Source organism: Sabethes cyaneus, chromosome 2 (assembly GCF_943734655.1).
Source record: "Sabethes cyaneus chromosome 2, idSabCyanKW18_F2, whole genome shotgun sequence".
NCBI classification, from domain to species: Eukaryota; Metazoa; Arthropoda; class Insecta; order Diptera; family Culicidae; genus Sabethes; species Sabethes cyaneus.
Window position 1 is genome coordinate 119,631,152 of NC_071354.1, and position 26,210 is coordinate 119,657,361.

The window sequence follows — 26,210 nt, forward strand, 5'->3', positions numbered from 1 at the left end:
GTATGAGAGCATGGGTACACGGAGAAAAATGTGGCTAGTTTAAAACAACCATAAATTTGGTTGAAGCCCAAACTAAATTTTTGATTACGTTAACATCGGAATTTGTTTAAATTAAATTCACTAATCTAGTTGAAAGTAACGACTTTTCCACATTATTTCAACTTTATTAACTCGCATTGTTTCAAATTAAGTATCAGTTGATCCAAACTAAAAGTTTGCTTTTTTCAACCATAATCTTGTTTATTTCAACCAAAATTTAGGTTGCAAAATACAGTTAATGTTACCTGAATTCAAATTGAGGTGTTAGTTTAAATCAACCTAAACTGTTGGCATAAATAAACTAAATTTATGGTTACGCAAATACCAACCTTAAAAATAGTTCAAAACAAACGTGTTCTTAGTTTGCGTTTACAAATGTGGCTAGTTTAAAACAACCATAAATTTGGTTAGAGCCAAACTAAAGTTTTGATTACGTTAACATCGAAATTTGTTTGCATTAAATCCACAAATCTAGTTGAAAGTAACGACTTTTACACAATATTTCAACTTGATTAACTCGCATTGTTACAAATTAAATATCAGTTGATCCAAACTAAAAGTTTATTTATTTTCAACCATAAGCATGTTTATTCCAACCAAAATTTAAGTTGCGATGATGTCATTATTTTTTGCCGTGTAGGTCGTCGCGTCGCTCGCGTTTTCGCGGTCTGTTCGTCGTCACATCACAAGAGGAAAACTGAAATCTGAAACAATAAACCTCTTGTGGGAAATATGGTTTGTCCTGGGTCATGTATGAATACGCGGAGGTAGGTTCCGAAATAAGTAACATTCATTAAAGATTATTCATTCCATTTTCTCACGTTTTCTTACATGATTTGCCATAGGACTTTTCGGTGTCATGCAGATGGATGTATATTCCGTCATGGAACGATATATCAATCACGTCTTCATCACTACTCCCCGCTGGAATCCTGGTGTTCCTGCGACTTTATCCTATATGCCGTCACCGATAAAAAAACCCCAGCACTCCCTGTAGTCCGCATCCGGACTGGAGCTTCTACACCACCCCACAATCGGATTCTGGGAATCCGGACTGTAGCAAGTTGGTTTCATTGTACCGAATTGACGACGATAAATGCGATCCACTGTGGGTTCTGGACGCCGGAGTTATCGACCCACTAACAATTCTGCATCAAATTTGTACTCTCAAAGTGCTTGACCTTCGACCTCCACACCGACAAGGCGCTGTTGACGTACGTTCTGCTACCGGATCAAGTCAGGCAGGACTCGTTGGATATGAATCTGGTGGTGGACATCCAGGATGGTCAGTGTAACGATGCTTTTGCCTACGTGGCCGACGTGTCGCGTTTCTGCATCATCGTTTTTAGTTTGTGTGAGTTCAAAAGCCAGAATACTAGCAACTATTCATACAAATTCAAAATCCTTTCGTCAGCAATTGAACTATTTGGACTTGAACTTCCATTGATCGGATGGAATATTTCGGATTTCCCTTTCGCCAGTTCATCCTGATGGTTATCGTATGTTTTTTTTTATCATCCAATGTCTAGTTTTACGGCGTTCGAAGTCCCAGTGCCGGTACTAGAAAAAGAATCTTGCGAGATTTTGGCCTGGTAAAACATTTAAACTGATCGGAAGCCAAGACAAGGGTGGTCATTCGTCTACTTTCGAGGTGGCAAAAACAACAATTCAGTTTCAGTTTATCTCTTTGGTCCAGCAGAGCGGCGTTAATTGATGGGATCTGGCGAAATCGTAACAATCTGGCTGGTGAGAAGAACTCGTACAAGCTGGCGTACCCGAATGATTTCAAGGTGGACCGAAAGCCGAAGCAGTCGATTTGGGTCATCAGCGACAGTAGCTGACATAAATTTAAAACTAGTGATAACTTATAACTTTTTATTTTCATGAAATTGTCTCGTATTCCGAAAATACAGTTATAAGATATTGCTGATGCAGTTGAACACCGTAGTAATCGACCTGCGATAATCGATTTTATTCTTGTTCTGTGTGTCGCAATTAAGTCGAAAGCGGTAAGCTGTAATCGCACAGTGATATAGCACACAACTTGCGACGTACAGAACAACAATAAAACCGAATGGTAGACTCGGTTTTGAACTGCAACGGCAATGCGTATGTATGTTTAAAACCGCAAAAATTGTTTCAATAAATTTCTTGGTTGTTGCAAACAACATTTTTGGTTACATTTAACGTTCATTTCAGGTTTATTTCGAAAAATAATATTAGTTTGTTTCAAACGTTTCAATGTTTGACTTGACAGATTTAATCAGTTTGTTTTAAACTAAAATCTGTTTAGATCAAACTATAAAGTTTGGTTGATATTACCTAAAAGATATCAACTATCAAAACCAAACAACCAAGATTCTGGTTATTTCAAGCAAATATTTGTTGAATTGAAGTTAATTCCTAAAGCAAAAACAACCTAATATTTTAGTTAATTTCAAGCATCGCGGTTTGTCAAAGTAATCAAGTATATATTTACGCAAATTTCAATGTGAAAAGCTGGTTGAAGCAACCTAAAATATGGTTGTTTTTGCCATACATTTTTCTCCGTGTAGTTTTATTTACAAATTTTCAATTTTTCCTCACAATAAAGTAGAAAACAATCCCCCTGTTACTTAGCCAGATAAAATAAAGCGGATAGCACTTAAATATTCGCCGTGATTGTGAAACATTTCGCTGAATACCATTTCGCAAAAAACCTTACGCGGAATGTCCCATTTCACAGAAAACTTTTTCATGAAAAGTACCATTTCGATCCTCGGGGCGATCCTCTCCTTACTCGTTGTCGCTCGTTCGGACCCAACTGAAGGAAAGTGATAGAGGTCAGTAGACCTAGGAAAACAAATCAACCTAGACAGAGCTGATTTCTGTGAGAGCTGATTAGTTCTCGAGTTATGCAGAAATTTGTGTTTCATTTGTATGGGAGCCCTCCCTCCACTAAGAGGGCTCTAAAGAGGGTCTCTAACCATCATAAGAACCTTCTTCGGCCCCAAAAATCCTACAATGCAAATTTTTACGCCAATCGGTTCAGTAGTTTTCGGTTCTATAAGGAACATACCGACAGACAGACAGACAGAAATCCATTTTCATAGGTATAGAAGATTAAGCGACCAGTTAGAAAACCCGAAAAAAAGAAAAAAAATTTAAAAAAACATCTTTATGAAATAATACTTAGTTCCTTTCAGTAAAGTTAAAATAGTCGGTTATACTAGTTAACTTTTGACTTTTCGTAATCCACGCCAACGTTTTGATAATGTTTGCGTTTATTTTTCGTCCCTGCTGCTCCTTCTTTTGCATTTAAAATTCAATCTAAGTTTGCGCTTTTCCAGTATGTTATCAAAAATCCTGAGATAAGCATGTGCCCGTATGGCACTGTTGCTACAACTGTCCGATACAAGAGTTTAATTTAATCCCAGTTATGATGATACTCTGTAAGAAACTGTGAAAAGGCGTCAAGAAATCGAAAAAATCAGAGGGGTTGTGTACAAGACACGACCGCATATATTAGTGACGCAGGACTACGTAAGTCTCTTTGCAGTGATGGTAGCATGTATTCATGCTTGTAATCATTCGATTCTTCATGTATACATGCTATATGCAACATATAAACATGCTACATGCGTTGTATGTAACATTTATCAAAGTACTAACATAGTAGTAGATTGAAAGTAGTGCATACGTTCAATTCTCAAAAGATTGTGCATTTGAAAACCACTTAACAAAATCAAGAACACAAACTATTGCTTTCCTGCTACCTTACTGAAATTAAAGATTGTTTTTATTACCCATGGTTCCCCACGTTGAAGGGATTTTACCAATTCAATCCTATTTTATCAACAGCACATCTTTTCACTACACTTTTAATGAAACGGCAAGCATGCGTATTTATACAGAGTCGTATTGTAACCGAACACTACAGCTGTAGCACATTTTTCCAACACAGATATCAAGTTCGCCTTGGTTTAACCGTTATGTGTGCGACAAAAATAACACCTTTAGCAGGGCGACAAGGGTACCCGGGTACCCAAAATTGATATTGTTATAACATCAATAATTTTAAACCGATTTTGATGAAATAGGTGTCATTTGATTCGTTAATTTATCTAGTTTTGAATTCTTTGGCTATTTTTGGCCATTAAAAGACATACGGGGCCCGAAAATCCGGAATTCCGACAGAGTGTCCGCTGTGAGGTAGAGAACTGGTTATATTGCAGGAAAATCAGTCATGCGGATATAAAAACTAAAAATTCATACAATGAACTATTTCATATAATGAGATGAATCAGGTTGGTCATTCCGGAGTAGGTTCCTGTGAGGTCATGGGTGGCCAGTCTAGGATTGGAGGTAAAACCTAGCAATATGGGTATGAAAGTTCTTGGAATTAGTTCGGTAGGTGATATTTTTTACATTTCGTTGTATTTTGATTTTTTATTTCGAAAATGGTTTCTACGGGGTCACAGATGATACTGCAGGATTCAAGATGCTTAGCATTATCAGAACAGATTAAAACGTAGAACCATCCGTTATACATTTGGAACTAGTTCTGAAATTATCCGCTAAACCAATTCTAATATTGTATTAGGCACCCAACTGGCCATCTGTAACCCTACAGGGACCCAATTCTGGAATGCCCAATGCGATCTAAAGTCACCAATTTATATAATAAGATGAAAAAAGGTTCCACAATGTCAAGTTCAAAACTAATAGCTTTACTGAAGGCTGATATTCTTTCAAAACAAGCGGCTTCCCACGTTTTACCGGACGTTGCTCCGGAATTACCGATTCCCGGGAACTACATGTCATTTGATGGCCAAATGCTTTATCTAATCAAAACTAGTTAAATGTACGAATCAAATGCCACTGGTTTCAGCCAAATCGGTTCAAGATAGCCAAAGTTATGAACATAGCAAATCATGGGTACCCAGGTACCCTTGTCGCCCTCCTACGTAATAAAAAAATTCAAGGGCCTCTCATTGCTAATCCCCTTTATGGATATGCACCAAAAAAACCTCAATTACTTAAGATCAACGAGTTTTACGATGTCGCAAAATTTCAAAAACGTATGTTTTAAATTGAATGAGTTATAACTATTTTAAAACTGAAAAGGTATCCGGGTACCCTGTTGCACACATAACGGTTAATCGTCTCGCAGTAAAGAATTTGCGATCTGTTGGGACAACGAACTTGTGTCATTTTTTCTGGCATACTTCCCTAACACAGACATCAAATCGGACTAGTTTTAATCGCGTTCGTAAGAAATCTGTTGGCACGAGGGGGCTTTAACACTCTTTCTGGCGTACTTCCCAAGCAAGGACATCAAAATGGTCTAGGTTAACCGCGGTGATAAGGAATCTTGTTGAAATGAGGAAACTTCGTCACTTGTTTTGGCTTACTTCCCAAGCACAGATATCAAATTGGTATAGGTTTAGATCATCGTAAAGAAACTTCCAACCAATCATGAAGCGAGAATTCTGGTAAAACATAGGTTCATTATTTTCAATTTTTCAACAGTTCAACATCAAGAATCCATAATTTTCTTCATTTGGGTGAATTCTTAAAAGATTTTCCGATCGATTGGTGTAAGAATAATGAAAATCGATCGGAAAACCGCTGAGCTATTAGCGCTCAAAACCTTTCATTTTTCGTGACGCTCGCATTTTTCGATTTTTTGGAATGACACCCTATCTCAAAACTTGCCGTAAGACGTAGTCCCACGTCAAAAGAGAAATAAAGATAGAAGGAAAACACACGTGTGTGAATGAACGCTTTGGATAACCAAAAAATTTAAACTCTCAGAAAAGTTAAGGCAAAAATTAACTTTTTAGAGTGTTGCATGGGAGCTAATATTCGCTTAACTTTTCTGAACAATTAACTTTTCAGAGAGTTAACTTTTCCAAGAGTCCACTGTATTTTTTTCTTATTTGATAATTCATTTGTCTGTTAGTGTCAAAAATTTCACTGCAGTGATTTTATTTTTCTACAGGAGTTTCCACCACCGTAAGAAGTATTTTTTCCAACTGGTAATTTTGCTAAGTGGCTGAGAATTTTTTTGCCGTTTCATAAAACAAATTGTTCAAAATTTATAAACTTTTGAAGCAAGTGATGTCCGAGAAAACTGGAAAATTTGATTTGAAGTTTCCTGAGAAAATAAAAAATCGCGAATTTAAATTAATTTTCATTAAAAAGAACATAAACTGGCGGTTGAAAGACAATTTTTTAATTAAAATCTGACTTTCATGTCTGAAAGTGTACCATTCCATGACGGGTAGGCTACCAAGCACCAGTTAATGGTGTCGCATTTTCATTTATTTTAAATGATCCGTTTCAGGCCGGTTAGCGTTTAGAAGTTACAGAAGGTTTCACACATTCAAAGCTTTGCCTTTGACATTTACCTATTTTTTAAAAATTGATCAATTTTGCATCCGGACAATTTCGGACTTCCGGACCGGAACCGGAACAGAGCTAAATCGGACCGGAACGAAATCGGATCTAAAAAATTCGTTCCGGACCGGACCGGAACCCGGACTTCAATTTTCGTTCCGATGTCGAACACTAAACCTGTTCATAGGACAGGCAACAAAATTCAGCCCGACAAAATTATTTTCATCTCTCGTTCATGATTCCGTTTGCTCCGACACATATGCAATACGAATTTTATTTTGACGGCATGCTTTCTTATTGGCATGCTCATTGCTTCATTATTGCAAACACGGTATAGAATTTCACATTAGCTTGTTCAACGATACCATTGATCAGCTTACTACCACATATCCCTATGACCTGCGCTTCGATTCCATTTTATTTAGTGACGAAGCTGATGAGCAAAACGTTCAACACGACGTTTGAACGTTGACCAAGCATACCAACACGTCATTCCTGGTGTTGATTCTTGAATCTTGATACTGAAACTGAATTAGCCGAATTAGTACCAGGAACAATGTGTTGGTACGAATGAGATAAAAAAGGAATGTGAAACCAGTGTTGCCACATGTACAGATTTATCTGGAAAAGTACAGATTTTTTCCAATTTTGAAGTAGGACTACTTCTTTGATTTCTATATTGGGGTGCACTTTAGAAAAACGAAAAGGGAACATGTAACGAAAAGTGGTTATGGTTTGCACGCTTATAACTCAGTCATTCGTCAACAGATTCTAGAGATATTGGTATCAATCGATTGGAAATTTTTCAAAAAATCCATAACAATACAATAGATTCCATGTTTCCCAAACAGACGTTTAATAATTGAGAAAATATTAGACGTATATTCATTATTTCATTATTTTCATGTTTTTGCCTTCCCACGCCAATGCTTCCCTAGCACAGATGACAGAAATATATACGAGATGAGCTATGGGTTAAGCTGACCTTTGATTGTATTTAATTTACGCTCTATAGAATCCGCGCGAAAATTGTTGAGCTTCAGTGGGTGCTGCTTGCTCGGAATAACGCATCGAAAACAAAGACATTCAAATTCACCAAGCAAGACGCCAACAAACCGAAAAAGTAACCGACTCGCCCGCCAGCGAACGATATGGTTTTTGCTGCTATCAATACCCAGTAAAATCAATGGATCCTCGCTGCAAGCCGTTAGAAGTAAATCGCCGCTAGCCGCAATTGTGACGTTCCAAGGTTGGACACGTTTGTGAAAAAGGTTTTGAAATTAGCTGTCGAAAAGCTGGTCCAAACAAAAAGAACAGGCGCTTCCGATTTGTTCAAGGTTGATAAAACGGACGAAAACAATTTATCTTTGCTAACTGCTGCAAAGGCGGCTCCGATTAAAACGGTACTACTGGAGTAAATATGCGGGTGCCCCCGAACAAAAATCTGCTAAGCCAATGAAAACCGTAGCAAAGGCACCGAAAGCCCCAGTCAAAGGAAGTCGTTCCAGCGAAGAAGGTGCCCGAAAAAAACTGCTGTCTAGATGTAAATTTCCTTGATTTGCATTACTACTATCTGGTAGAAAACAATCAGTTCTTTTAAGAACTACTGAATAAAAGTATACGAAGCAGTTAAATTGATTTTTCTCACATTTTAAAGTGATGTTGGCAGTTTAGTATGAGCGTTCGAAGTATGAGCCCGTCAGAAATTACATGTTTAAACTGTATTAAGACAAACCTTCCGAAGAATATTTCTGAACAAAATTGTTCATATACCTACACATGCAAAATAATACGAATTTAAGATTCTTTCTAAAAGCATGAAACGAGTAAGCCACATTATCTGGCAAAAGAAAACTGCGCCACTTCGTAATTCGAGACTAAGCGTTTAGTGAGAAAATCGAATTGCATCTTCATTTACATTTATATATTAGGCCCTAAAAAGGCTAATTGTTGTATAGTTACAGAAGCCTGACCAGATACATTTACTATAGGCCGGTATACTTTGGTACCTTCCGAGACGGCGCGCTTGGCAAACTCACCCGGCACAACCACACACAACTGTGAGTGCACGTCTGCCATGCCCGTTGCCGTGCCATCCCTGTCGGCATCGGCATCAAATGAAAGAATATAGCGTTGCTCTCCTAGTGGCGTGGCTTCTTCTTCTTTTTCCTATCGCGCTTTGCGGCCTTTCCACTGGTTTTCGGTGGCATGAAGACGATGCTTCATATTAGGTTGCTCTGCAGAAACTGGTAGCTCTTCATTAAGGAAGCACCGGACACCGGTTTTGTTCAAACAATGTACGGAGTACGGTTTCGTTGTACCGCCTTTCTTTCGTGTCTATGATTCTCTGCCCTACGTTGATCCGCCTTTGTTACAACTTGCTGCCGTTTGCTCTGGTATATAATCAGAAGTAAGCCGGCGAACGGCATCATTTTCGCATTGGCATCGGTACGGTACAGAGCACTAGAGCAGACAGCAGAGAGTTGCGGTTATATCTCCCTCACTGGACTCGGCAAACTGGTAAAACGCAGCGCAGCGGCAGCAGCAGCAGCAGCAGCGGATCATTGTTTGGTATAGAGTGCGCCGAACGCGTTGGTACTGGAGCATTGATCTATTATCAGCTGTATTAGAATATTTGGTTGCGGGAGCGGAAGAGCTTGAATCAATGGAAAATGCTCTGTTCGGTAACCATTGTCACCATTGCCCTGGGAGGTGTTGTTTCAAACATTCAAGCCATTCTGCTGGCCGGATTTTCAACCACATAATTTACCACAACCCGTCCTTTTTAGGACGAACGAATTTGTTTATGAAGAGATGAAAATTTTCTGTATACTAAATTTCTTTAATTAAATTTCCAAATGTCGCTGATTCTTTAAATCATGAAGAATTTCTTCTGATTTGATCTATAAAACGTTAAATATGTGGTGACTCACCATGCGATCTTCTAACTCATGACGTTGCTTTAATTCTATTTTTGCTAAAAATTTTTGCCTTCTCACGCCAGTGCTTCCCTAACACGGATGACAGAAATATATAGGAGAAGAGCTATGGATTAAATTCCCTTTGAATCAAAGGGATCAAAGTTTGATTGTATTTAATTTACGCTCTATAGAATCCGCTCGAAAATCGTTGAGCTTCAGCTGCTTCCCCGGAATAAGGCAACGAAGACATCCAAATTCACTAAGCGAGACGCCAATAAACCGAAGAGTCAACGGATCCTCGTTGCAAGCCGTCTAGAAGTATATCGCCGCCAGCTACAATTGTGACGTTTCAAGGTTGGACACATTCGTGAAAAAGGCTTTGAAGTTAGTTTTCAACAAGAGAAAGCTGGTCCAAACAAAGAACTGGCGCTTCCGGTTCCTTCGCCTACCAATCTTGCTAGCGAGAAGCAAGATTACTAAGTCAAAAAAGACCATAACAAAGGCACCGAAAACTCCAAAGCCAAAATAAGTTGTTTTAACGGAGAATGCGGTTCGAAAAAAAGCTGCTGCCAAGCAGTAAATTTCTTCGATTTGTATTATTCACAGCTGGTAGAAAACAATCAGTTCTTTTAAGAACTACTGAATAAGTATGTGAAGCAGTTGAATTGATTTTGTGAATGGCATCATTTTCGCGTTGTTTGGGTTACAAATAATAATGAGAGTTACGATTTTATCTCCCTGTCCGGATCCGGACGCGGCAAAGGTGGCAAAACTCGGCAGCAGCCAATTATTGTTTGGTGTGGAGTGGAAATTACGCCGACCGTGTTGGATTCGAAACATCGATCTTTTATTGTCCATTGCAAGGAAAATTGTCCAATCAATAAGTATGCAATCGCTCATAAAAGTGCTATTTTAGCTTAAATCGTTTCGGTCTCTTCGGCGCACTTATTGCTTGGCAGATAACGAAAAAGTGCGCCGAAGATCGAAACGATTTAATGCAAAATAGCACTTTATGAGCGATATATCGCACTTTGGATGGTACAATTTTACTTGCAATTGACAATAAGCTGCTATAATAGAATATTAAATTAGCTAGAAAACTCAAATTTTGGTCGCGGAAGCAGAAGGGTTTAAATGGGTGGGAATAGTGATGTCCGAAATTTTCAATTATTCGATTACCGATTAATCGGTGAGCCTTGTCTGCACTAATCGATTAATTAAACTATTCGATTAATTCAACTACTCGTGCTGGCATTATTCGATTAAAAATTATTCGAATATTCCTTGTGTTATTCGATTAGTTGAATTAATCGAACGATTAACGGACATCACTAAGCCCATCTGAAGGACGAAAGTTGACAATGGACACTACGAGTCAGAAATTTGAGAATTAGAGATTAACAAACGGACCTTTTCAGGTCCACCATATAAATTAGCTGAAGAGTTGAAATTATGAATTTCTCACATGTAAGAACACAATTTTTTAATGCGCAACTTGAGCATCTATATATGAAATTCATACAAAAATCACCGGCTTTAGCATTGGGAGACAAAATGCGCTACATTCGTAGTCCTACTTCAAGCCTGCGCCCGTGCCACTAGGCATGGACCTTTGTACTTTTTTTGGTACAGATTCTGTACGGTACAGATTACAGATTTTTGCCAAAAAGTACAAATAGGTACAGATTTTTCTGAGTGTCAAAAACTCATACTTTTTTCTCAGTGCTGTTTCTTGAAATCAATACAGAAACAATTCTTAGTATGAATGAAATTAATACAAAACCTATTTATGTCTTAGTTTAGCAGAGATATGTGCAAACATCATCAAACAAATAAATGATTTGAGACTCGTGCATTTTTTAATGCTAACAAACCAAATTTTTCTATGCAATAAATATTTTTAATGGTACAGATTTTGGTACAAATTTTTGGAAGCAAAAGTACAGATGAAAAAGATTTTTGCCCCTTCCAGTACAGATGAATATGTGGCAACACTGTGTGAAACACCTTCTACTCGATAACGCATTATTGTCTCATTAACTCGTTCATCTTTGTGCCTATGTGTAAATGTATTAGTGATCTGGGGGGCACACATGGCCTTACAGCCAGGCCAAAATGAATGGGAAAGGTGTTGAATAAGACTTATTTTAATTTTTTTTTTGAATAAGTATTTCGTTTAAGATACTCAGAAACAGCATAGCGATAAGTTTGAATGATGTACAATGTTTTGGCACAGAGAACAGACATCCAAGCGAAAGGTCCCTACTTGGATAAAACTTATGTCAAATTAGTTGGGAAACTATAGGTAAACAAAAGCTTCATTCGACAAGTAGTTGGCGCCGCGGTAAAAATGATGATATTTTTATTTCAAGCTGTCAAAACACATAGAAAACTAAAATCTTCAGAATCGAATTTGATTTTTTTTAAATACGCCCTTTGGAATCAATCAAATGTTATGGTTGGGTTAGAAAATAACATATATACTTACTATAATTTTTATTTGCCCGCATTTTATTTAAAACTATTAAAATTTTATTACACAATAAATACTAAACAATAAGGACATTGATTCAGCAAGCCTTGGATGAAATATTGTTATAATTTTGCTGAAAACCATTAAAATTACCTTAAACAATTAAATAGAACACTTTCATGAATATATCTGGATCTAAATTTTTCGGTCCCGTATCTATAAACATAACCATACACACCTAAACTAAATGCGGATCTCAATTTACTTGTCCTAAGTACACATTTCATTTGCAACCACCAGTGCGCTAGCTAGTAAATAAGATTTCTAACCCGCTGCAGAAAATTTAATGTTCGCAATATTCATTTTACTGAGATTTAAATAAAAAATGTTTTGATTTGTATATCCATCCAGCGAAAAATTGTAACTGATCATCATTTTCCTAGTTCGGACAGCTAAATGTAGGAGTCGCATGGGCTTCATTAGTTTTGCGTTTATTCGCCTATAGTGATGATGTCGCTGAAGGCGCATAAAATTCTACACTAAACTCACAACAGCTAGCTTCTGGCGCTAGCATAACGCTTATTGTCCATATATACTAGCGCCAGAGGAGCCAAACCCAAGTAACCAAGAGTTCGGATAATGGTGTCTAACAAGGGTTAAACAGCTTTATGTATATCAATCTATAACTTGCTAAGCAGCGTCACTTTTAAGTAATTAACCGAACTTTCAAGCTGTCTTGGGTCCACTGCATAGAAAGCTAAGCAGCTTCGAAATAAACTGTCAAAAACTAAGAAAAAACAAATTTAGCAGCACTTCTATGTTCTATTTTTATATTTCTACCTAACTTCTATATTCGTTGCATTTGCCTGCTGTTGGGTTTGAACCCGGGTGTTCCGCGTTGTGAACCTATACCGATCCACTGCGTCACCTTTGTCGTATACAAGCGATGTGAATTTTGCCAATGAGTTGTTAAGTAAAAGTTCGTTTTAAAACTTGCAGCAGCTTTATGCAGCGCGAGTTAATTATAGAACAAAAAGTTTGGTACCAGGCAATTAACTATAGTACTGAGATACCGACAGCATATGCTACACAATACAACACAATAATGAAGAGCATTACATTCTAATTTATATTTGTAATTAGAAATGTGCGAGGATTAAAATTATTCAAGTGAAATAAAAATAAATAATCTCCAATAGTTTCAGGTTCTGCTGGTTTGATCACCAGAAATATGAACAAAAAAGCAGCACGCAGAACTTGTTAGCAACTAAAGTTACTTCAGAACTTCATGTAGCATCTTAATAGCTTTGATAAGTATCTATGAAGTACTCGCAGCACTTCTTAAAGCATTTAGTTCCACGTATACTTGATATACACTACTAATCAGCAAGAAAGTTCCACGGAACTGAATCTGAACTAATTATGAACTTTCGAGTTCGCGTGTCAAGTAATATTCGAACTTTTGGTTGCTTGGGAAAGTTGTCAGTGTGCAAATCAAAAGAATCATTTAGTTGGGAAACTATAGTGGTGGTGACGCTAGCATATTAGGTGATTTTAATTTAAAATTTTATCCAAGAATTCCCAAAAAATTTGTTCCTGAATGGATGTCTGTTCTCTGTGGTTTTGGTTTGCTTTAGAAAAGTTTTGGAAAGGTCTTGCTTCCTGTCAACTGTACTAAAAGTATTTTTTTAACCTATACTTTACCGAAAAACGTTATCTAATTTGATATCGTTAAGTATCTAACCAATTTTTATGCATGAAAATCATATACATAAGTCCTTAAGCTTGCAAAATGTTGAAGGTATAAACAATTTAATAATTACTACCAAAGATTGAAGGCGGCAAATTTAATGGCATTTTCCTAAAGTACTATATTTAAATATAGTTAATGTCAGCAGAATAGTTAGGTAATGTTTAACTACTCTTGTAGACTAGACGTTTTCAAAGATTGAAGATTTAATAACAGGTCTATATATTATCAAAATAGTTCAAACCTTGGTTCAAACTTCATATTGCAATTGCCTTGACAATATTCAGATTGGAAGCAGCAAGTTTACATGTTGCAACAATAACTTTTTCACAGCAACTTTTCAGTATAGTTAGAGTATGTTAGATTCTAAGTATTATAAGAAATATTATAAAAATTGGTCGATGATCCTCACGAACACCGCGTCTAAATCTCGCTCAAGTTTTACGAAGTAAAATGCCTTTTTTTATATTCTGGCTTAAATTTAACCAATTAAACATAAACAATATTCTTTTACTCACTTTTCGTACATAAAAAATGGTAAAAAGCAGTGAGAAATGCAGCTAAAAACTTTTTTATTCAATGTTTACATTTCAACTTGAGCTGGCCTAATGCAATGTGTGCCCCCCAGAAGTCACATTAGTGTAAGTGTGAAAAGCCCTATTTACGCGTATTGGTTGTGGTGCTCTGTGAAGTTGTAAGCCCGTGTGTCACCGTGTGTGCATCGCAGTAAGGCGTTATTCTTGAATTTGGTCCAATAGGTAAATTTAACGAAAATCGCTAGTGAATCTTACTCGAACCAAACTAGATTGAAGTCCACTAAAGACAAAACTGACTTGTTAAACAGAGTAGAGGTTTATGAAATTACTTGTAGCCACTGTGAAAAAGTTTACATTGGACAAACAAAAAGAAATTTAAGTATCCGTTCGAAGGAACACGTGACCTAATCCACCAAAGCAAGCATAGGAAACGCAAAACGGAGACTTTATTATTTTAGGTCCAAAGAAGTGAATCACAAAAGCCAGTTCGGCATGGGAAAGCAGAGATCACACGCTTGTGTGTTTTCGCGATACGTTGGATCGAAAGATCAGTAGTTTTCGTTTTGATTTAATATACACGAGTGCCTCTAGTTGAAATTCCTGTAAGCAAGAGTGACTAACGATGAGTTTATACCCCGCGGATCGGAATGAGTGATATTTTGAGCTATTGCTCTTTGCATTGAAAGTTGGATTTTGAACACACTTGTCCAGTCACACATTTTGTAGGTGAGAAAAGTTGCCAAAATTTTGTGGGAAAAAACCATGAATCTTGGTTGATTTCTATTTAAATTCTAATGCTTACGTAGAGTTGTTATCGACGCAAAGAATAATATAAAAATAGTTTCTAAATACATAATTCCACGCATAATTTATAACTTGAATAAATATGCAGCATATATGAAATAAATGAAAAATTAAATACTATTTGCTTTCCCTACAACTGGTACTGGCGCCACTGCTAAATCAAATGTCAGCTCAGATGGGAGAGTTGTAATGATGGGAAATGTCGGTCAAAATCTATAACGATTATTGATAAAGTTTTGTTATCGTTAATAATTAATAACGATAATATGGCAATATAAGCAAAAATACGTAAGAAATAGAACAAAAATGTTAAAATAATAACAAATCAAGAAGAAGATTTCACTTTAAACCCTCCAATTTTCGATATTCTTCCATGACGATAAAGTTTGATGGTATTATCGATATAAGATTACTAGCGATATTATCAGTAGCACACTTTTCATCACAGTTTTGAAGGTTGCACTTAATAACTGTGCAGTTCAATAGAGCTTGCTAATTTGCGGTTGTATTGGTGATTTGTTTTCCCCCAGTTTGAAAAACGTCATGAAAAAACCAACAGCAGCAGCAACAAATCGCGTGTACGTATACGCGGCATAGTGTGCGTACGGTAGCTGTCAGCAATCTCAATCTCAATTGAGTGTGAAGAGCGCAATAACAACATCATCGCCTACCGTCAAATCGCGTGAACGTGCTCCGCCACAGACAGACGAGATTTCTAACAGTAGACCCAAAAGAGAAATTCGAATTCCGGCTAGGTTCAATGATTATAGTTTGAAGTAGTTTAAGATGTTTTTTTTATTATCTGTAAGGATACGAAAGTGAATGTAAGGATGATGTTGCATTATTTCAGTACTACTTTTTAGAGTGTAGTTTTGTATCACCGTAAGGTTGCCACTCTTGTAATTTCTCGTGGCAGTTTCTCATCATCATTCAGACTGTTAACACGTACTTAGTTAAAAGTTATCCTAACTAAATAGTGTCTGTGTTATTAATATTGAGAACAAAACAAATAAAGTTCGTCATGTTTATTCGCATTGGAAGAGAGAAAAAAACCCTATTCCCACTTACACGAAATCCCGTAATGAACTGACAAATCATCAAGGATGACCTATCCGACGATCTGTCGACTTCAGATATGCGCGAATCGTCGAACAGGTGCCAAATGGGATCCATATGCGTAGGGTGACCATATCGATCCAACTAAAAATCAGGACATTTTCTGCTCAAACATGCCGATGAAGATTTACTTACCTACTTAAATATTTTGCCATCCTATGACAACGCCTGTTGAATAACGTTTCGCCAGTTAACTCGGCTGTGGGCTACTGCTCTCCAATTCCTCGGACACCGAGTACTCTCCGCCAGATCTCGCTCCACCTGGTCTAACCATCTTGCTCGCTGCACTCCTGGTCGTCTTCTTCCTACTGGATTTGAGGCAAACACCATCTTTGCAGGGTAGTTGTCCGGCATTCTTGCAACATGTCCTGCCCATCGTATCCGTCCAGCTTTAGTCACCTTTTGAAATACTGGGTTCGCCATAGAGCTGTGCATGTTCATCGTTTGATTGATGGTTCATCATTCATCAATGGTTGATCCTCCATCTCCATATTCCGTTTTCCTGTACGCTGCCGAAGATCGTTCTTAGTTTTCGTATACCGAAAACTCCGAGTTGCACTTACGACACCCCCTAAAACAAACCTCAGAGACTGCAAACGTTCGCGACTTGCTGTCAAGAAAACCCCTGAAAACCTTCTGCTTAAACTGTTCCCTTAATTAACGGGTTTCCCTCGGTAACTCCTACCGTTTGATATCTAGGAGTTTCACTTCCGGCGGATATGCTAACCGGGATCCGTTTGCGGTCTGGTCGATGACTTTTGGCACGAAGCTTGATGGCTTACTCCCGGCGTTCCGGCTTCGGGCGCACTTGGGGCTCTGAATAAGCGCGTTGGCGATGACGCGGCGTAACTGAGATGGCGTCGTTGGCAGGGACGCTCCTACAGCTTCAGGATTGACGGATGTGGTGGTAACGGCGGATGTGAGGACTAAATTCGGTACAACTCACGTACAGTTTCGGGTCACGTTGGTAACCGTCAGGTAAACGCAGAAAACTCAGGGGCCCTAAGAGCGAGATGATTTGTTTAGCGTCGAGTTTTGGAGCGGTCATGGTCGGGAATATGCCGTGAGAATTCTCTGATAGCCATACCTGGGCTTCTTTTCGCACGTCTTTTTAGTCTACCTTTAAAACTTTGTATATTTGTAGTGGTCTTTCACTAAGAATTTCTGATACGTAGATTCATACACTCAGCTCAAACTTTTATTTTAGTTTTGTCTTCACTGTCTCAGTTGTGCGACTATATTTCGTTTTTCAGTAGCGTACTGTTTGACTTCGGACAGGGCAAAGGCTCAAGCTATCTTTTGTCCAACGACCTATGACCTTTTCACGCTAAAACCTCCACTGTCTCTCGCTTATCGTTTTCTTGACTCTTTATCGCCACCCGCAATCCATGTTAGCTTTGCTCCATTTTCCGCCCCCTGGTGGTGGGTGGGTGGAAGCCGTTGACGTGTGGCTGCGTACGCGTCATCGGGGAAAGCTGTTCGCAGTCCAGCTTTTTACGAGCCATAATGGCGGACGTGTTCGTAATATTTGAACAGCATTTTTGACATTTCCCTAATACATCGCACGTGCTCTTTCCGTGCATTCCTTTAGTTTTATCGTGAACGGTTTGTTTGATCGGCTCAGTGGGAATACATACCGTGACTATGTTAACTTCAATGCAACTGAGCTCTGTCGAAGTGTGCACGATATTCCTTGGTCCACCTTCTACTCGTTGATCGACACCAATCAACTAATGGATTTCTTTAACGAAAGATTAATATCTGTCCATGATTCCTGCATTCCGTTACGAACCGTACGTCATCGCAAGGTTTATAATTCTTGGTTTAATGATGAAATCCAGAAAGCTACAGTGGAAAGGGATATGGCATATAAAGACTGGAAAGCAGCACCCGTGGAATGGAAAAATCGGAAAAAGGACGTTTACAAGCAATTAAGGAATAGAGCAAACGCGCTTATTCGTAGAGCAAAAATTGAGCATCTTAGTACGAATCTTGCTTCCGATGTGTCGCCATCCAATCTTTGGAGGAAACTGAAGCATCTTGGAGTTGGGAAGTCGGTATATGGTGAAGAGTGCCCATTCGATCCCGATTTAGTAAATGCTAATTTCGCAAGCCATTTTACTAGTGACGAAGAAAATAGTCATGTACATTCGCATGTTTGGTTCGAAGAAGGATTCCGGTTCCACCCCATAAGTAAACATGAAGTGGTAAATGCTTTTTACGACGTTAAGTCAAATGCTGCTGGTATGGATCACTTCTCGAAGAAATTTTTGAAAATCATCTTTCCACTCGTAATCAACCAAATCGTCTATCTATACAACAAAATAATCGAAACATCTGCTTTTCCTGACGCTTGGAAATGCGCAAAGATCATCCCGCTACGCAAGAAGAAACACCTTAATGCTATCGATAATCTTCGTCCGATTAGTCTACTATGTGTTTTGTCGAAAGTTTTTGAAAAGCTGTTAAAAATGCAAATTAACTCCTTTCTATCTGCTGCGCAACTTATTTCCGAGTATCAAGCTGGATTCCGACAAGGCCAAGGAGTTAAAACTGCATTGCTAAGGGTATATGACGATATTGCTGTTGCGGTGGACAAGAAAGATAAGGCTGTTCTTCTACTGATAGATTTTAGCAAGGCGTTTGACACAATCTCTCATCATCCTCTGTGCGATAAGCTTCGAGCTCGATTTTTCTTTGAACCGTCAGCTGTTTGCCTACTTCAATCGTATTTGACTGGTAGGAAGCAAGCTGTGTACTGTAATGGAGCTATGTCTGGATCTGTAGTGGTTACTTCTGGGGTCCCTCAAGGATCCGTTCTTGGTCCTTTACTTTTTTCCCTGTACATTGACGATCTTCCGGGAGTGCTTAGACATTGTCGTACTCAAATGTTTGCTGATGATGTCCAACTGTACTGCATCCATCCCGATTCCTCCACAGCTGTTGCTCAACTAAATGATGATCTACAACGCGTCTCTGGGTGGGCAACTAGAAACTCGCTCAGTATAAACCATATGAAGACAAAAGCCATGCTGTTTGGAACACGTCAGCATATAGACTCAACAGAAATGTCAGTTTTGCTCGAAGCACCACAAATCGAATTCACCGATCATGCGAAAAATTTAGGTATCATCTTCCAAAGCAATCTATTTATTTATTTATTTATTTATTTATTTCGTCAACCGATGTAGACTAGTATAATGCATATACAGTTTCTTATATAGAAGTCTTATAATTAGATGGTGATTAAAAAGTGTTCTTATTCCTTTGTTTCGTTATCTACGCGTTATGATTACGTATTGAATTAAAGTGATGTTTAAGTCTATGCTGAGACATTGTAAAGTCAATGGTTTCGCAGTATTGATTGTACGCTGCCATCATACGATTTAGTGGACCGAATTTTGCATAATTAGTACGATAATGACTTATGGCAAATAAATTTCGATTACGAAGTTGCCGGGTAGGTGTATAAAAGTTCAGTTTTGATAAAAGTGTTGCTGAGTCAATACGGTGCGAAACGATATCGTTTACAAATGAGACCATTGCATAAATACGACGCTCTTTTAATGATTGTATATTTATAAGCATGCAGCGTGCTTCGTATGATGGAAGAGGAAATGCTGTCCAACCTAATTTACGAAGAGCATATAAGAGAAATTGTTTTTGTACTGATTCTATTCTTTCTTCGTGCGTTATTGAAAAAGGAGACCATGCAATACTGCAGTATTCCAGTATTGACCTCACATAAGCAATATATAGTGTTTTGATGGTGTATGGATCTGAAAAATTATAGCTAAAGCGTTTAATAAAACCTAGCATGTTGTTTGCTCTGTGTATTATTGTGTTATAATGGTCGATGAAAGTTAGTTTGGAGTCTAAGATAATTCCTAAATCCCTAACTTTTTCACATTTTTCTACTATTTGATTTCCTAATATGATTGATATTTCCGGTGTAATTCTTTTTCTGCTAAATGATATAAGGTTGCACTTTTTTACATTAAGTTCTAATAAGCTTTTTTTACACCATATGTAGAATATGTGTATTTCGTTCTGGAATACATTGATGTCTTCTTCATTTCTTATTTCCAAAAAGAGCTTCATATCGTCGGCATATATTAACACTTTAAGTTCCTTGAGAATGAAGGAAATGTCGTTTACATACAAGATAAAAAGAAGAGGTCCCAAATGAGAGCCTTGAGGAACACCAGAAGTGACTTGAATTGGATTCGAGGTCTTTCCGTTAAATTTAATTATTTGTTGGCGATTAGTTAAATACGATTCAAGCCATTTCAGGAGCCCTGGCTCAATTCCAATTTTTTGCAATTTGAAAAGCAGCATTGGTATGTCAATGCGATCAAATGCCTTGCTAAAGTCCGTATAGAGTGCTTCTACATGGTTTCCATTATCCATTGCATTCAGTGAGTGGTCTATGAATTCCAGTAAATTTGTCGTAGTCGAACGTCCTTTGAAGAAACCGTGTTGCATTTCTGTAATTCTGTTTTTAATTTGAAGGAATAGTTTTTCATTGATAATAGCTTCGAAAAGTTTTGGAATGCAAGAGATAATGGCAATACCACGATAATTACGTACGTCAGATTTCCGGCCCGATTTAAAGATAGGCACCAGAAATGAGCTTTTCCATATTTTTGGAAAGATTCCGGATTTTAGTGATAAGTTAAAAAGCCAAAACAGAGGAGCAGTGAACTCTATTGCAAGATTTTTTATGAATACTGGAGGGATTCCGTCAGGCCCAGGACCTTTTGAGGCATCCACATTTTTCAAAGCCTGCAAAATATCCTGAGCCTGAAGTTGGTTAACGCCAATATCCATTGAAGAATCCGGAAAAAATGCAAAATAGTCGCGATCGCGATCTTCTTCAGAAAATGTTGTATAGATTTCTTGAAAAAATTTTGCAAAAAGCTTACAAATGACACATTCCGCGGGCCGGTATACCAATCAGACAATTTATAAAACATGCTTTTTGCATTGTTGATTATTTTTCCATGATTTGGCAATGTTTGAACCTTTCAAAACTGCCGTAACTGGTATTCTAGCATTTTCGGAAGTTATATAAAACGTAGGGGAAGGGCGGTAAAGACGGACACCTTAAGGTCAAGAGTCAATATCTACTCAAATATAACTGTATTGATTGCAATTTTCATACAAACTGAAACTTTAAGTCTCTGTCTAATAAAGTTACAGCGTGTACTAGAAAATTTCTTCCAAAATTTATACTTTTTTTAATATTATAAACATTATGTATAAATCAGAGTTTCTGCACATGGGCGGGAAAGACGGACACTTGATATGGGAAAGACGGACACTCGCGAAAAGGTGTCACGCGCCGACGAATTATCAGTATTAAGAAAGATTAACATATTTCATCATGTATTTAGGAAAGAATTGGCTTGGAAGAACCCCCTACCCAATTCCCCCTTTGAGCGAGGAAATAAAATGGTTCCCTTTTATAATCTTCAATATTTTAATTGGTGATGAATTAATCGTTTCTAAAAGTTGGCCTATTCCAACTGTTAAATGACTTCTGGATACTTTTACATGTATAATATGCAAGTATTTGCAATTTAAATCGTTGTTAGGCAAAATGAGTACGGAATCTTTGTGTCCGTCTTTCCCTACCTTCGGGTGTCCGTCTTTCCCGACTTGGATACCATTTTTTCAAACTTTAATAACTTTTTACTGAATATTCAAAAATTCACTAGATTTCCAATGGACATTCAATGAAGGGTTAAACTAACGTAATGTCGTCGATATAGCACGAAAGTATTGCTTTTTAACGATTTACCAGCTATTTTCTTCACACACAAAATTACATCGGTTAGCGTATTTAGGCATTTTTTCTTTGTTTTGCTTATAAATTTGACAGCTGCGCTGCTAGAAATCGGCAGTTTAATTCAAAAGTGTTTATTCAGTCTATAGAAACATTTCCCATCATTGGTTTGCTTCAAAAAATTATTGTTTATGAAATATGATAAGTGTCCGTCTTTCCCGCAGTGTCCGTCTTTACTGCCCTTCCCCTATATCGAAAATAAATGAAATTTACAAGAAATAAATGATTTTTCGTGATATTTTTGAAAATGGTGCTACAGTGCGCTAAAACTTTTCATAATATCACTTGTTATCGACCAACTTACAAAGGAATATATGCTGAATCCATTCCAAAAATAGTTTGGATGTAATTTTGCAGTTATTTTGTATTTCAAGTGGATGAAATAGGGCCATTTTCTTGCGTTGTAACGTCACGAAAAAGGCGTACTTTTTCGCTTTCGCAGAAAAGTACAAATTCGAACAATCTAATAATCCGTATTCTCTTTGTACTCAAAAATACCTTTAAAACGGTGCCTAAAGAATGATGATAAGTAAAGTAGAACCTAAGTTACAACTGATTGAAGCTCGCGTTGTAACGTCACGGCGGTCAGCCGGACGGATTCAAAACAAGTGAGACATAAGTAATAACATCGAAACCTTAAGGCACTGCATAAAATTTGCATCAGAAAAGGTTCTTCATTTAAAAAGCACTTGCTAGTGGTGAAAAAATATTCGGACATTAGGGTGTCTTCAAGCAGATACAAAAAATATTTTTTCTATTTTAAGTCAGATAGCTGTCTACAGAACATTTGAAGAAAAACTACTTTCAAGAAACTTCATTGAATACTGAAAATTTCTATTTCTTACATGAAAAAAGTTATAGAGCCAAACTCTTAGGGACACCCTCAAAAACAGGGGTTTCGATCTAGCTCTTTAATAACGCTTCGTACACCTTTTAGATGTTCTAATAAATTGGTAATCAAATTTAATTGCACATTTTTGTCGAAGATACTAGAGCTCTATCTTTTTTCCTTTAGGAGCTATCCCTTGTTTCTTTCATTTCGACATGTTCACCTACAGTTGCCTTCATAATACCTTTTTTTAGATATTCCTCAGTGTTCTGTCCTATATTGTATATGGTGGAATACAGCATAAATTGACTCACAAAAACAAGTGAGATTAGCTGCATATAGCTGCTGTTCTCTGAGATACAGTACATTAAAGAGTACATGTAAAAATAAAAAAGCCAGTAATAGCTTCTAAAGGGAAAAAGATAGAGCCTATTTTCGACAAAAAAGTGCAATTTAATTAGGTTACCAATTTATTAGAACATTGGCAAGCCATACGAAGCGGTATTAAAGAGCTAGATCGAAGAAAAAAAACTATTTTTAAGGGTGTCCCTAAGAGTTTGGCTCTAAAACTTTTTTCATGTACGAAATATAAATCTTCAGCATTCAACAAAGTTTCTTAAAATTAGCTTTTATACAAATGTTTTGTAGACAGCTATCATTTCTGACATAAAATAGAGAAAATATTTTTTGTATCTGCTTGAAGACACCCTAATGTCCGAATATTTTTTCACCACTAGAAAGTGCTTTTTAAATGAAGAAACTTTTCTGAAGCAACTATTATGCTATGTCTTAAGGTTTCGATGCTATTACTTATGTCTTACTTTCTTAGCATCCCTCCCACTGCGCGACGTAGTTTGTGAACAACCCCACAATTACGTAGGCGAAATAGTGAAAGACAAATTAACAACACATTTTTGGATTATCCCTTATGTACAGAGGGCAGCAACAGCGATAATTAACGAATATTAAATGAACAGATTTTTCGTGACGTTACAACGGAGCTACGACCCTCTCTGTGCAAAGCAGAGCGTTGTAACGTCACGAAAAGTAAAAGCTGTTTAAAAATTAACTTCACTAACTATCAGAATTCTGAAAACGGCAAGTTGTTCAGTATTCATCTCTTATCAAATCATAGAAGAAAATCTTTAGATAAAATTTGAAAGAGAGCAGAATTTTCATGTTTTTTGACAGAAGAACCAAAAGACGTATTTCTGGCGCGTTGTAACGTCACGCTACATATTTGCTTTACAAAACAATCTGGGCAAAGCAAATGCTATTAATTTGTTCACTTTCAATAGGAAATTTTATGCTCTTTCCAAATATATAATAATATTTGGGGGTTTCTCAACGATTTTCCCAGCTAAAACATAAATACTGTGCAAAGAAAAGTCAAAACGTTGTAACGTCACGGCGGAATGTGTCAAATATTTTCCGGGCTATCCCCAACATTTTCATCAAGATGCATTATGGATGGAAAATTGTCAGATTTTAGTTCAGTTTTCACGTAATTAAAGAAATTTTTAGGACTGGACTTTATTTCAAGTTTAATTTTTGAATTGTACTCTTCAAACGCATTGCTGATTGCAAAATTTAGCTGGTTGCATTCGTCCAAATATCTTGCTAAATTTTCAGTACTGGCATGTTTTGTATAATTTTTATGGGCCTTTTGTTTGTGATTTTTCAAGTTCTTAATCTTACTGTTATACCAGACTGGACTTTTTGTATTTTTGTGACGTCTTCTTTTCTTTAACGGTATGTTCTGTATCATTACTTCTAATAAAATTTTATAGAATGTGTCTACAGCAACTTCGACATTTTCTTCATTCTTGAGAATAAGTTGCCAATTAACACAGTTTAATCTACGTCTAATGTTTTCATAGTTTGCCTTTTCGTATTCAAAAATTTCTTCGAACTCGCAATCGTTGGGTCTATGGTATTTGTGTATAAATAAAGAATATTCAATTGCTGTGTGAAACGCCTCATTTTTCCATAGTGGATTTAATGATTCAGTCACACAGAAGTCTTCATAAATGTTCGTAAGCAAAAATCTAGATAGCAATTTTGTTGGTTTTTAATATGGTTAATTTGGTTCAGCCCCAAATTGGCAGTTTTGTCGAAAATAAACTGCAGTGTTTCATTCTCCCCAACGATAGGGAGTAAGATGCATTCATTTTCAGAGTCTGGAATGAAGTCAGCATGGCGTTGATTGAAGTCTCCATAATTGTGAACTTTAACCTCGGGAGGCAGTTGTGATAGAATGTGTTCGGCAATTTGGAAAAATGCTTCGTAAGTTGTTTTATGAGCTTGGTCTGGAGGAAAATACACCGAGGCGAATACATGTGTTTCTCCTGCTAAATGTGATTTTACCCAGACATGCTCGAATTCTTTAAATTTTGTTGTCGTTATAATTTCGGAATTGAAATTAGACGACAAAGCTATGAGGACTCCGCCACCCGACTTCTTTTGAGACTCAAGAAAATTTCTGTCGTCTCTGAATACGTTAAAGGCACTTCCAAAAATTTCTTCACTTTTTACGCTTTCATTCCAGCTTGTCTCAGTTGCCAGAATAACAGAAAAGGATGAGCTATGTAAATTTTTATAAATTTCCTTCATTTTGGCTGGACTTTTCATGCGATTGAAATTTTGACAATAAATCAAAATTTCAGTCACATTCTGTTTTAGTGAAGAAATTGACGGAAGAGGGTCGGTTGAAGAAATACTTAAATTAGTTACCTCTTTCTCATCGAAAGGAGTCGTTACTTCCGAAAATTCTGGTTGGTGCTTCGGACCGGATGGCTAAATTTACCGGCGCTTTCCCTCGCACGTTGCAGGTACTGGATTCTCTGATTGTTGAGATGCCGTCGATAACCTTCCAAGTCGTCAGATGCTGCCTGTTTCGGTACACCAAATTCCTCATGTACCTCGAAAAAGATTTTCTGCAGGTCCTGCGCAGAGACCGGTAGTCCTTCTGAAGCCAAATTCATTTTTATGCTGGTGTTCGTCATACCTTCGTAGCAGAACGTCGGTTCCTTGTCGTGCATGTATGCCAGGTAAAGACGAATGAGATACATAATTTTCGGATCTCGCAGTCGCGCTTTCAGGAAACGTCCGTCTCCGCCAGCTGATTGCTGCGTTAAGCTGACGATAGGTGGACGCATCGGGTCGGGTGTCCAGGTAGATGTTGAGTGCGATGATGACGTTGACGGTGTTGACGCAGTGCTATTTCCCGCTGGTGGTGATTCAATTCTATTGTGTTTTGTCTGGTGGCCCGTGTGGTAGGGGTTTAGAATTTCACCCTTTTGAAAGTCAATAAACTTTGGCACTGAAAGTCCTGCAATTGGGCGGTCCGTATTTGATGGTGGACCAGCAAATTGTACTTTCGCTGTGGCCAGTAGCTGTTTGTCCGAAGCATTCGTACGGGTTTGTTTACCGATTCTATGATTGCTATTTATATTGTTCTTAGTTTTGATGCGCTGTTGTTTTCTGCGTTTTCTGCTACGTCTGGCTTTTTCC